General features: G+C 46.4%; 1 protein-coding gene across 5 annotated transcripts in view; it reads left to right on the top strand.

Moving 5' to 3' along the window:
- The first annotated feature begins 5,897 nt into the window (after positions 1-5,897).
- The window catches only part of Ptk2 (protein tyrosine kinase 2), a 228,940-nt gene continuing 222,541 nt past the window's right edge, over positions 5,898-12,296 (top strand). Inside the window, exons 1-2 of one of the 5 annotated variants that reach the window (XM_076835436.2) lie at positions 5,946-6,019; positions 6,914-7,094. The gene's annotated coding sequence lies outside the window, so the exon portion shown is untranslated. Of the gene's footprint in view, positions 6,020-6,913; positions 7,095-12,296 lie in introns of all 5 variants that reach the window. The other 4 variants (XM_076835444.2, XM_076835435.2, XM_076835439.2 and 1 more) reach the window with 4 other exon arrangements.

The raw sequence follows: 12,296 nt of genomic DNA, 5'->3' as shown, positions 1-12,296 counted from the left end.
GTCTTCTTCCTTCTCTTCCTGCTGGCAACAACCCTTTCAAGTTTAGGTCCCTGTGATTTGGGTGAGGCCAGCTCTACTCCTAGTCCCAGGGCAGGCACAGGATCCAAATCCAGCCAACCAAAGGCAATGAGAGTTTGACCAAAAATGCTGGAAAAGAGGCAGGATTTTCTGCCCAGCTGGCTGAGGGCGCAGGACAAAAACTGGTGCCCATGGGATGTTTTTGCTGACTCAGGGAAAACAGTATAAGAAGCAGACCTGGGAGAAAAGGGCTCCCCCAGGTTGCCTCACTCAGCCTGATCCTGTGGTTCCATGATGGCATCCTTGCTTTAACTTTTTTTTTTTTTTTTTGGTAAAAAATTTAGAATTTAATGATTATTAGTATGTGTAGTTGTGCAGCATCATCGCTACCTCATCCAGCACTGTGGTTGAAGAACAACCACCCATTGCAATATTCAACAATGCTCTCTGCGCTAAGATTGCGTGTGTGCATACACATGCAGTAGTTGTACACACTGCCTTTATGTATTCTGTTTTGGGGAAAGTGTGCTCAGATGTACAGACTTTGAACATAGTTGGACCTTATTTTTTAATCCTTCTGATTAGTGCTGCTCACAGTGTGGTTCCAGGAACACCACTGGCTTATACGCTTTTTTTTTTTTTTTTTTTTTAATATTTATTTTTTAGTTAATGGCGGACACAACATCTTTTTTGTACGTGGTGCTGAGAATCGAACCTGGGCCGCACGCATGCTAGGTGAGCGCGCTACCACTTGAGCCACATCCCCAGCCCCTCATACGCTCTTATTAATTCCATGGAATGAGTACAGGCATTAGGAGTTTCAGAGACTGCTGGGTGTGGTAGCGCATGCCTGTAATCCCAGCAGCTCCGGAGGCTGAGACAGCAGGATTGAGAGTTCAAAGCCAGCCTCAGCAATGGCGAGGCACTAAGCAACTCAGTGAGACCCTGTCTCTAAAAAATACAAAATAGGGCTGGGGATGTGGTTCAGTGGTTGAGTGCCCCTGACTTTGAACCCCAAAGAGTTTCAGAAATTTTCGAAACAATTTGAAAGTTTTTTTGAAACTAATGATAAAAATCGGAGGGGCTAGGGATGTAGCTCAGTGGCAGAGTACTTACCTAGTATGGGGGAGGCCCTGGGCTTGATCCCTGGCATACAAAATAAATAAATAAATAAAATTGGGGTAATATTCTGTATGTCTTTGCTTTTCAATTTTTTTCTTTTATTTGTAGTAATTTGATTCTTATTGCATTTTACAAAAGTATGAGTCCACGATGATTAGAAGGAAAAAGAGCTGTTCCCTCATCACAGGCAGGGCAAGCAGCAGTGCTCCCTGCCACTAGGAAACAGGGCAAGTTCAGATCAGGACGGAGATAGAAAACACAGACAGGGGGCCGAGAAAAGAAAAGTGAGGCTGAGAAGAAGGCAGAAATGGGAACTCTTCAAAGCCGTGGTCTGTTTAAGTTTTAAAAACTGGAAATCGTGAAAGCACACAGCTGCTGTTGAATTTGACTCTTACAACCGGAGGACACTCTTGTAATGAGGATTCGATGCTGATCAGAACAAAGGACCCCACCGAGAACTGAGTTCCAGCCATGCTGCAGGAGATCAGGGCAGAAAGGCCCTGCAGCTGCTGTCTTCCCACAGTGAAGAGAGCTGCACACGCTCATGGCCTGGAAGACACATACACCTACTCACCGCCTGGTCGCCCTCTCCTCAGGCACAAAGACCCAGCAGGACACAAAGGCTACAGAGCACGGCCAGACAAGTTGGATGTGAATCCTGGCTCTGCCATTGACTCCCTGGGGAGCTACACCTTCTGGCCTCAGTTTATCCAACTGTAGAGCAGGTGTCCCAGCTCCTCTGCTCACGCAGATACCCGCCCCACCAGCTGTTCCAGGGCCCTCTGATAAATGAGATAATGGTTTGGAGCAGAATTATCCAGAAAACATGACAGGTCTGGATGAACTGTGTTATTGAGCCCAAACTATAAGTTCCAGGTCAAGTGGGGGATGGGGTGGGTGGGTGGGTGGAAGTGGGTATGGGGCCCAGGCCAGGGAGCAGCACCCCTGGGAACACTGTGGGGTTGGGTCCTGCTGTAGGCCTGCGTCTCCAGGTAGCACCTGCTCACTCTCATTCAGGGTGCCTTTGGAGGAAATGGGTGGAGGTGAGAAGTGGAGGAGGCCCAGTGAGTGCCCCCTGTATCAGAGGGCCCTGGAATACCTGATGGTGCGGGGGGTAGGCAAGGGCACCCACTGCAGGACCTCCTGGCACTGCTGGTGGGTGTGCCCCCCCCATTCAAGGGTAAGTAGCTGCACATCTCCGCACCTCCATTTCATTTCCATGGAGGGTGAAATTTCCAAATTGTAGCAAAACCTGCATATGTAGTCTAGACATCCTGCAAGTATAGGGCTCAGTGATCGTGTCTGAATGTTCTTGGTGGTTGTAGCCTGGCTTGGTCTATGCCTAGGGTTGAGGGGAACAGATCCAGGGCCAAGGGGTCCCTCTTTGGGTCCGTTTTTCCTGGGGCGTACTCTCCCCGCTCTTCCCATTTTACAGACAGGGAGGTGACAGGCAGAGAGGTTGAGCAGCCTGTTAAGGACCACTGAGTTATCTCCCGGGGAAGCGCCATCCGGCTGCTCCCTGCTGTCTCCTCCCTGAATTTTTAAACTTGAAGGCCAGGATCCCTGGCTATGTGACATCTTACTGGACCAGTGTCAGTTAGGAATACTGACACTGTCTTCTGGGTCTCACTTTCTCTCATTCCAGCTTCTTCAGAAGGGTCTGCGGGGTGCTCAGAGGCGTGATGCACTCTGTAACACAGGCCTCGGTGTCTCCTCAGCTTCCACACCCTCATTACTGTGCCCCCAGTCATGTTTTTGTATTTCTGCTTCTTCACTATGGGGGGGTTCATCAACCAGACCAGGGAGTCAGGAGACTTTTCAAGCGGAACAGCCACCAGGGCTCGGTGAAGCTGCTCTGCCAACATACAGGAAATCTCTCCTGAAAGCTTCCTTCTCAAGGGCAGCACTTGGCCCATCTGGTACAGGGCCGGAAGGGAGAAGTCAAATTGAGCTCTGTTTTGTTTCTTGTCTGGGTTTGAATACAGCAGAGACTGCTGGGGAAAGGGTTCCAGCCCTGTTACCAGACTCATTCTTTTTTTCACTTTCATGAAATGGGGGTGATGACAATAGAGTCCCCATGGCAGGGCTGCTCTGAGGTTAGGGATGGAGGACAGGGCAGCCCTCCAAATACCACATGCTGGTAGCCTTTGAACATCCCCTCCATCCCCATTCTGGTTATGAGTAACCTACATACTATTGCTATGCTCCCCAGTGGCCTTCATACACCAGGCCCTCTGATACTGTATGAGTTCGGCTCTCTTCCTCTCCACAGCAATCTGTTTTTAATGTAGATCCTGTACAAGCCCCATTTTACAGATGAGAAACTGAGATTCAGACATTAAACTTCCTATCCAGGGCCCAACAGCTGGTGAATGGGTGAACTTGGGCCTGGATTGGCACCAATATCCATCTGATTCCTGAGCTTGAGGTATCAGGCACCCAAAGAAGGCCAAGAGAAAAGATCAGAAAGCCTATGACTCCCTAGCTTGTCTCCACTTTCTGCTGTTTCTGTTTGCCTATCCCATTTCCATCGCTTCCTGACTTTCCCTATTAAGAAGAATTAAAGCTGCCATTAAAGAATACTGATTTCATATGAACATGGCAGGTCCAGGAACAAGGATGTGTCACTTTCTATTGTGTAACAAACTACCCCAAACCCCAGAGGCCTAAGCCACATGCACTTTATTTGCTCACAATTCTGAGGTTTGGCAGTGTGTGCTGATTCAGCTGGGCAGCTCTTCACTCTTTTCTCCCAGCCTCATGTTGCTACAACTGGCTGATGGCTCTGCTGGGGTCAGGGGGCCTGCTGTAGCCACCTCACTCACAAGCCTGGCAGTTGGCAGCTTGCTGGCTGCGGCTCCTCAGATCTCTCCCACACGGCTTGCTCACGTGTTGGCTTGGGCTGGCCTAAGAGGATGGAAAGGATGCTGCCTGGCTTCAGCATCTGTACCATGGCACTTGTGCTACATTCTATTGGTCAAAGCAAGTTACAAGATCTGTCCAGATCAGGGACTGAATAACTAGGGAGGGGTGTCAGAGAATTGGTGGCCCTTCTCCATCTACCCGACTGAGAGCAACCCCTCCCCCATGCCTGTCCTGCCTTTGCTCCCCTCCCCCACTGCCCATACTCTTCTTATACTTCTCACTTTGCCTCATCCAAAGCTTCATTCAGTCACTCAACAAATATTTATTATGTGCCAAGGATCCACTAGGGAACAAAACAAAGACCCTGCTCTAATAAATCTAACATTCTAAGAAAGGGGAGACAATTGGGAACACAAGAACACAGTGTTGGGTTGGGTGAACAATAGGACCCTTGGAGAACAAGAGCAGAGTGAGGGGTCGGGAAGCATGTAAGAGGATGGAACCAAGAGTGGGTGCACACCGCTCCGCTACTGGGGACTGAACCCAGGGGTGCACCATCTCTGAGCTACAGCCCCAGACCTTTTACTTTTTCATTTTGAGACAAGGTCTAAGTAGTTAAGGTTGACCTTGAATTTAGGATCCTCTGGCCTCAGCTTCCACAGTAGCTGGGATTACAGGCATGGGTACACAGTACCTGGCTGAGTAGTTCTTATTACAGAGTGGTCAGTAGACATCAAGGAGGTGATATCTACTAAGTGAGTGAAGGAACAAAAAGTCCCCCCTTCCCCACCCCAGAGCCCAGTGCAAAAGGCCCTGAGGCTGCCCCTTGGAGACAAAATCCTTTAAAATTTAAATGAAGTAAATCACAAGGAACAAAACCCTAACCTTTATATATTTCACTAAAGAACAATAAAAATTAAGTTAAATATGACAAAATCTTGTTAATCAAAAGCATTTTATTATACCTGTCCTACTGAGTGGAACTACTGCTCCTGAGAAAGGGATGATGCTTCTGGGGGCTTACCTTTCTAAAGGACTATGTGCCTGTCCTGCCTGCTGACTTGCGGTGAGAATCAAACTGTCACCATAAAAATGAAAATCGCCCTGCTTCTGGTTTCATTTCCTACCACAAGGATGCTAGATTTTTTTTTCATAAATCAGTTATCACTTCCTGCTTAAAACCCGCCGGAGGCTCCCACCACCTAAAGAGTAAGTTTCGGGCCCCTAAGCAGGTCTTGGTCCCCTCACCACCTTCAATCTTTCCAACCTCACCTTCTGTGGTTCCCCTAACCCTACACCCCACATTCCGTTCCAGTCAGCTCCTCTCCAAAACTGCCCCCATCCCAGAAGGCCTGTGCCTGGCGAATCCCAGGTCGGGACCCTCTGTCCTTGCAATGCCAGGAGAATCCTGCTGACTCAAGACCCAGGGGAGTGGGAGGGAAAAGGGGTGCAAGTGGCCCGGGTCAATTCCCCGCAGGCGATCATTTGGATAAATCCGTCCAGCTGGGCTTCCAACCCCAGTCAGAGCTTCCCTCCAAGATCTAATCTTGGCACAGCCCAGCATTAGCTATGATGCCATTAAAAGAATATCCAAGCCTCAGTTTCTGTATCTGCAAAAGGGATCCACGAGCCCCTGGCCAGGGTGGTGCGGAGGGGGGAGCGGCTGCTTTGGGGCTCGAGACTCAAGGGCCTCCAAAAGTTGATTTGAGCCGCTGCCCCCGCCAGGGCTTTCCCGGGCTGCGCCACGCCCGCGCTGCCCCGGCCACCCTAGACCCGGGCGCGGCGCAGTCTGGGCCTGCGCGGGCCACGAGGCGCATGCGCGGACGAGAGGGGCGGCGGGGCTCAAAAGGCAAGGCGCACGCGCGGGCCCGCGCCGACTCAGCACGGCCCGAGGGCGCGAGCCCGCCGCCGGCCGGACCGCCGTGCGCCGGGCGTGCGCGTGGGAGGGAGCGCGGCCGCTGTCGCCGGCGCCGCCCCGCCGCCGCCTCCGCTCAGCCTGGCGCTCGCCGAGCCGGTGAGTGCGGGGCACGGGCGGGCCTCGGTGGTCGTGGGGGCGGAGGGCGGAGCGCGGCCGCATCCGCGCTGCGGGCGGCTTTCCCCCGGACGTCCTCGGAGGGGAGGAGGCCGGGGACGCGGGGCGGCGGGGGTGGCCTGCGGGCGCGGAGGCCGGAGCGACGAGGACTTGAGGCTGCCGGGCGCGCGGGGCCCTCGGCGGGGCGCTCGGCGGGATGGGGCCTCAGGCGCGGGGAGGCCCGGCGCGGGGCGCGGGAGGGCGCGGGGAGGTCGGGCCGGCTTCCGCCAGAGGGACCGAAAACCTGAAAAACAAAAGGGGAGACGGGGAGGAGGACGAGGGAAGCCCGGCTCTGGCCGGCGCCGTCCCCGCGTCCCGGCGCCCGGGCGTCCTTCGAGCGCGGCGCGCCGAGCCCGCGGCTTTGTGCCGCCCAAGTTTCCTGCCGCCGCCGCCCAACTCCGCGCGCCGCCCGAGCCGGGCCGGGCCGGCCTCCTCGGCGGGCTGCTGCAGTGGCACCCCTTCCCGCCCAGGGGAACGGGGCGTGCTCCCCCGGCTTCGTGTCATTGCAGGATTTTGTAGAAAACGCACCGGGGATAAAGTTTTTTTGTTTTTTGTTTCCTGAGAGCCCTTTCAACAGTGTCTCATTCTTGCCTAGTGAGCCTGCAGCTGGGTTTTGGCAGTGCGACTGCGATAATAGTGATGTTGTAGTTAGGAAGCGGGTGGGAGCTGGGTGGGAGTCGGCTCCAGCACCATGCAGTGTAGGAGTTTTGGGGGTTTGTATTTGAGTCTTCTCTCGTCACCGAGATTTTTACTTAGACTGTAAATGTTTTCATGTTGGTGAAAATAGTCCATAGAAATGAAATACCAGAGCCTCACTCGAATTTATTTGTAAAACAGGTAGTAAAAATTACTCATTTCGAAAGGCTATCAAACATTCTGAATCCGTGGCCGCGTCTGGGAAAACCTCTGAAGACTGAAACAAAGTTTGTGGATGAAGTGATTGCAAGATACAAAGTAGCATTCAACTTATTTTTGTTGTGATACAGTATAGATGATATATTCATCTGGTTGTCTTGAGGTAACTTAAAAATCCCTACAATAACTAAACAGGAAACTTTTTAAGGACGTTTGTATTCGATATCTTCATTAATATAAGTGTTGTGTATTAATGGCTGTCCTTGTAAGAAAAAACAAGCTGAATCGCTTTTGAACACTTAGTTTACTAAATGCCAGAGAAGCAAAACATTAGGATCAAATCACAGTATTTTCTGCTAAAGAATTTATTGTCACTTTCAAATAAAAGATGGTTGTATTTTAAAGGAGCCAACCATGGCATTAGCAAAGCATCAGAATCAGGTCCTCAGGATAATTCACAACTGTTCCTAACGGTTTGGGGCAAAGACTACTGGGGCCAAGCTCCTAGAGTTGATGGGGCTTCAGCAGCTTGTCTTGAGGGCAGTCCCTGGCTGGAGTAGGGTTAGAAGACAGGGGGATCCTGTGGCTTCAACAGAGCTCCATGCCTGTTGCTGGAAGTTATGTAACTCAGCCTTAGTCCTCATGACCATGCTCGTGAGCTGGTCAGGTAACTTTTCTCACTAGAAGGTTGAAGAAATTGTTGAAGAAAATCGTATTACTAAAGGTAGCTGCTTGGGCTAGGGTGTAGCTCAGTGATAGAGTGCTTGTCCAGCGTGCATGAGACGCTGGGTTAGTCCTCAGCACGACATAAAAATAAATCAATAAAGGTATTCATTAAAAAAAAAAGCTTTTTAAAATTATGTTGCAGAAGGAGCAGTATATTACACTATTTTATAATAAATTTTTTTTGAAAATTGGATGTTGATTTGAGTTAGAGAGGTGGGATCTTTGTTCACATCTCTAAATATTTTTAAAAAATATTTTTAGTTATAGATGGATGCAGTGCCTTTATTTAATTAATTTATTTTTTATGTGGTGCTGAGGATCAAACCCAGTGCCTCAAATGTGCTAAGCAAGCATTTTGCCACTGAGCTACAAACCCTAGCCTTCTAAATATTTTATGAAAACTTCCCCCTATATTTTATAGTGTCTTAATTTTGAGAAAATAATTAAAAATTGTGTTGAGTTACAAAAGATGCCATCAAAAGTGTTAATAAAATATATTCATCTGTTTTGAAGTTAAGCATTTTCCGTTTTGACAAAATTTCACCTAGATCATTTCTTGCTTTAAATTTCAACAAATTAAAATTTATGGCCAGGCATGGTGGTACACACCTATATTCCCAGTGGCAGGAGGATGACAAGTTCAAAACCAGCCTCACAGACTTAGCAAGACCCTGCCTCAGAATTTTAAAAAAGGGGGCGCTGGGAATGTGGCTAGTGGGAAGTGCCCCTGGAGTTAATCCTCCTTGTATGCATGGGGGAAAAAAATGCCATTTTAATATTTTTGAATTGAATTTTTTTGGTTAAAAGATTTAAAAAAAAATTACTGATACTTGTGTAAATTATTTAAAATGTAAAAAATTTAAAGGATTTTAAATTCAGCAAAATAAGTGACCTTATTTGAATTAGGTGGTTTCCGAATGCATTCAAATATCTCAATAGTGAGGTGCTTACCATTGCTGAGACTGGAATAGGAAGTGGTGACTGTCAGGGCCGCCTCTGACTCGGGTGAACTACGGCCCACTGAGGTTATCAAATACACCGTGAAGTTATTTTTTGTCTTTTTCCTAAGTTGTATTTAGTAGTGGATTCTGTTAGTTTTTTTGCTTTTTCTCTCTGCCATCATTTTGGCAAAAGTTTATTTCATTTCATTACTGTCAGAAGGCAGCTAGTGCTAGAGAGGTGAGATTTGTCTCCCAGTTGTGCCAGATTTTATTGAGAGTTCCTTAAATGTGTTTCTGATTATGTGTACAATCTATAGCATTTTTTTTTCATTTTTCTGGGTTCTATGGAAATAAAACTTAGATAAGCATATATAGATCAGCTTTTCAGTTTTAATGGGATTTTTTTAGCTAATGTGCTTATATTCTGACCTGCATTAACATTAATGAAGTGGTTTAGGGACAAAAATGGGAATACAGGTTTCTGCCACATGAATGGCCTTGTTCCCATCTTAAGCAGCTTGAAGCTTAAGAGAAAAACACCAGAAACATCACTCAAAGTTCACCTCTTTTTTTTTTTTATTGGTTGTTCAAAACATTACAAAGCTCTTGATATATCATATTTCATACATTAGATTCAAGTGGGTTATGAACTCCCATTTTTACCCCAAATACAGAAGAACATGAAGGTGTTCTGCTACCAACCTTGGTTATAATCAGTTAAAATAGTATTTAAGCCTTATTGACTACATTTTTAAACACAGAAAACTGACTGAAGCTATAATTAGAATATGATCCAGTGGTAGGGGAAGAAGCATCATATTATGGGGCTCCTGTGTGGGTAGGTCAAGCTTTGGTAGAGTGGTAGAGTTATTGCCTTTGTGTAGCTTAGTGAAACATGGGAGAGGCTCTGGACTGTGCCACACCTGAGCCCAGGTGTTGACCTTATCTGTCCCCCATGGGAACTCTAGGGTTTCAGGTGCTATTGCCATCCTCCTTGTACACAGGAAGCACTACATTCATGTTAGAGTAGGTTGTCCAGGTCACCTTACCCTGGCCCCCGGTGCCCAGTGGGGGAGCTCTGGTTGTCCTGGGGCTGGCAGGGCTGGAAAGCAGCATTTTAACCCAGTCTTCAAGTAGTAGGTAGGATGCTATTGTAAATCGCTGTGTCTGGAAGTTTAGATAATTACAGTACCTGTTGGAATCTGACATTTGTGGGACTTGAACCTCTAGCATAGCATAAGTAAACATTTTAGACCAACTAGAATTAGTTAAACACAAATAAACAACATGTGGAGTGGCGATTGATGCTGTTTGTCAAAGGACATGCTTTAGTAGCCTCTATCTCCAGGGTGGATTTGGGTGGCTCTTCTTGGGTTTGTGTTTACAGGTGACAGGGTTTTGTGGGAAGCAAGGAGACATGGTTGCAGGTTTCTTCTCACACATATGTGAGCCCTTTGTAGAAAACCCGAGTGTCTATAGTCAAACACATTACTCCTCTAAGAATTTCTGAAATGAAGGTACTTATTCTCACTAATCTAGAATATTGTATTCTGCTTTTAAGAGTTGACACATTCTACTTCATTATTTGGGGCCCCTGGACCAAAACCAAGCCTCAGGAACCTTGGAAGTCCTGTTTATGGTTGTCTGTGCCCAAGATTCCCTTTCTGCCCCCATGTTCAGTGTTCAAGTTCCTGCTGTCATTGGTTTTGGTTCTGCTCTGAACCTAGGTGCTTGTTGCATCTGTTTTTCTCTTGACCAAAGCACATGATGGAAGAGTTAAAGAATTTGACATGTGTAAATATTTTTAGTGGATTGTATGCCTTCCATAAAGGCAGAAGTGACAGCTGTTACATCTTCAGTGTCTGACAGTGCCTGTTGAACGAGTATTCGACTTATTGGAGAACTGTTAATTTGTCACTCTGTTATCTACTGTTTTGTTTGCCTTGGCTAAAAACCTCATTTAAAAGCCCAATAGGACTTGATACTTGGATTATCTACATTTTTATCTTTGACTGCTTTATAACTAGTATCATCAAACTTGGGTCGGGGAAAAAAGTATTGCCTTGTCCCTTTTCAATTTTCTTTTTCCTTTTTTTTTTTTTTTTCCCTAGAAATTGATCTTGTAGAAATTTATCTTGTATTCATTGGGACTCATCTCACGTTCTGTAGACAGGATTGCTCAAGATGATACAAAATTTAGAAGGATCTGCAGTTACTGGTTGAGAACTTCTAGTCTGTTCTTTGCTAATCAGGTGGATTCTGGATGCTTTAGGAGCCCTGAAGCCCTGTGAGAGAGTAGCTTTCTTCCTAATGCCAGTTATACACTATGTCAGCTCATTCTTGACCTTCCTCAGAAAGTCTTTTTCTGCTTTGCTGCTGTTTAGATAGGACATTTTGATAGTAAGAGGTGAAAATACCCTCATGCAGGTCAGGAAAGTAAACATCTGGGTACAAGGGCTTCCTGAGATTTTTCATTTTGCTATTCCTTAGAGAGTTTCTCCTCTGTCTTACTGTGCTATTCAGAGGGAACTTACACACATTATAGAAGGTACCATGAGATCTCAGTGGTTCTCAGTAGTAGGAGATCATCACCTTCACCAAGAGACTTATTAGGAATGAATGAGACCCTGCCTCTGACCCTACTCAGTCTCTGAGGGTGGAGCTCAACATGTTGTTGGAACTTGCTCTGTGGGTGTTTTGGAAATGTGTGTAATTTCTTCCTTACCGCTTAGATTTTGCTTATGAGTTTACCCTCAGTGCAGGAAAATTAAGTTTTATTTAAGAATTTTGAATGTTTTAATGCTGAGACTACTTAACCCATTAAGTCCCAAGTTTTAAATTCTGTGAACATAATAATTATTTCAAAGTTATCAAAAGCAATATATTGCTCAATTTATTTATTTTTGGTACTGGGGCTGAACCCAGGACACTTTACCACTGAGCTATATCCTAGCCCTTTTTATTTTTTGTTTTAAACAGGGTCTTGCCAAGTTGTTGAGGCTGGTCTGGAACTTGGAATCCTCTTGCCTCAGCCTCTGAAGTAGCTGTGATTACAAACATGCATCACTACCCGTGACTTGCTTAATTTGAGATTTCACAGGTGTTCCACATTTGAGATGATGGAGCAAAATGGGTCTGTTCTTTTTGAGTCTTGGTTTGGGATTTAAATAACAGTTGTGTATTGAAATAGAAGTTTGTGTGGTTTGTCAATGTGTGGCTTTTGGGAAACATCAGGAGAATGTGTACCTGCTGGTGCACAAGGCACAAGTTAGGTCCCCTGGAGGCTTTGTTTTGGTGCTGAAAAATTGGCTAGCATAAATTAGAGTCAGGGTGATTGCCAAGTCTTGTGCTGACTAAGGAAGGAAGCAGTATTGTATAAATTGATTTTATGCCTAACATTGAATTCACTTATAGATTTAATATATTTTCTTCTTCTTTTGACCTTTTTTAAAGGAAAAAAATCTAAATAAAGAACCTACAAAGAAGAAATGTGATACGCCTTATCTCTTATGCTTTGTACAAAATTGGGTTCATTTGTTGACAAATGGAATGTTGTAAGCTCAGCAAGAAGGGCTCTGTTGTCCTTCAGGTATCTTGGCGTCCCCTTCAACTTCCTCACACTGCTGTTGTAGGTGGTCAATAAATAATTTGTTGAATGAACAAAGAGACTCTTGCTCAGGTTCTTTGGGTTGTCAGTG

Source organism: Callospermophilus lateralis, chromosome 16, assembly GCF_048772815.1.
Source record: "Callospermophilus lateralis isolate mCalLat2 chromosome 16, mCalLat2.hap1, whole genome shotgun sequence".
In the NCBI taxonomy this organism is placed as follows: Eukaryota; Metazoa; Chordata; class Mammalia; order Rodentia; family Sciuridae; genus Callospermophilus; species Callospermophilus lateralis.
The sequence above is the reverse complement of the archived record's forward strand: the minus strand, read 5'-3'. Positions and strand labels throughout refer to the sequence as shown.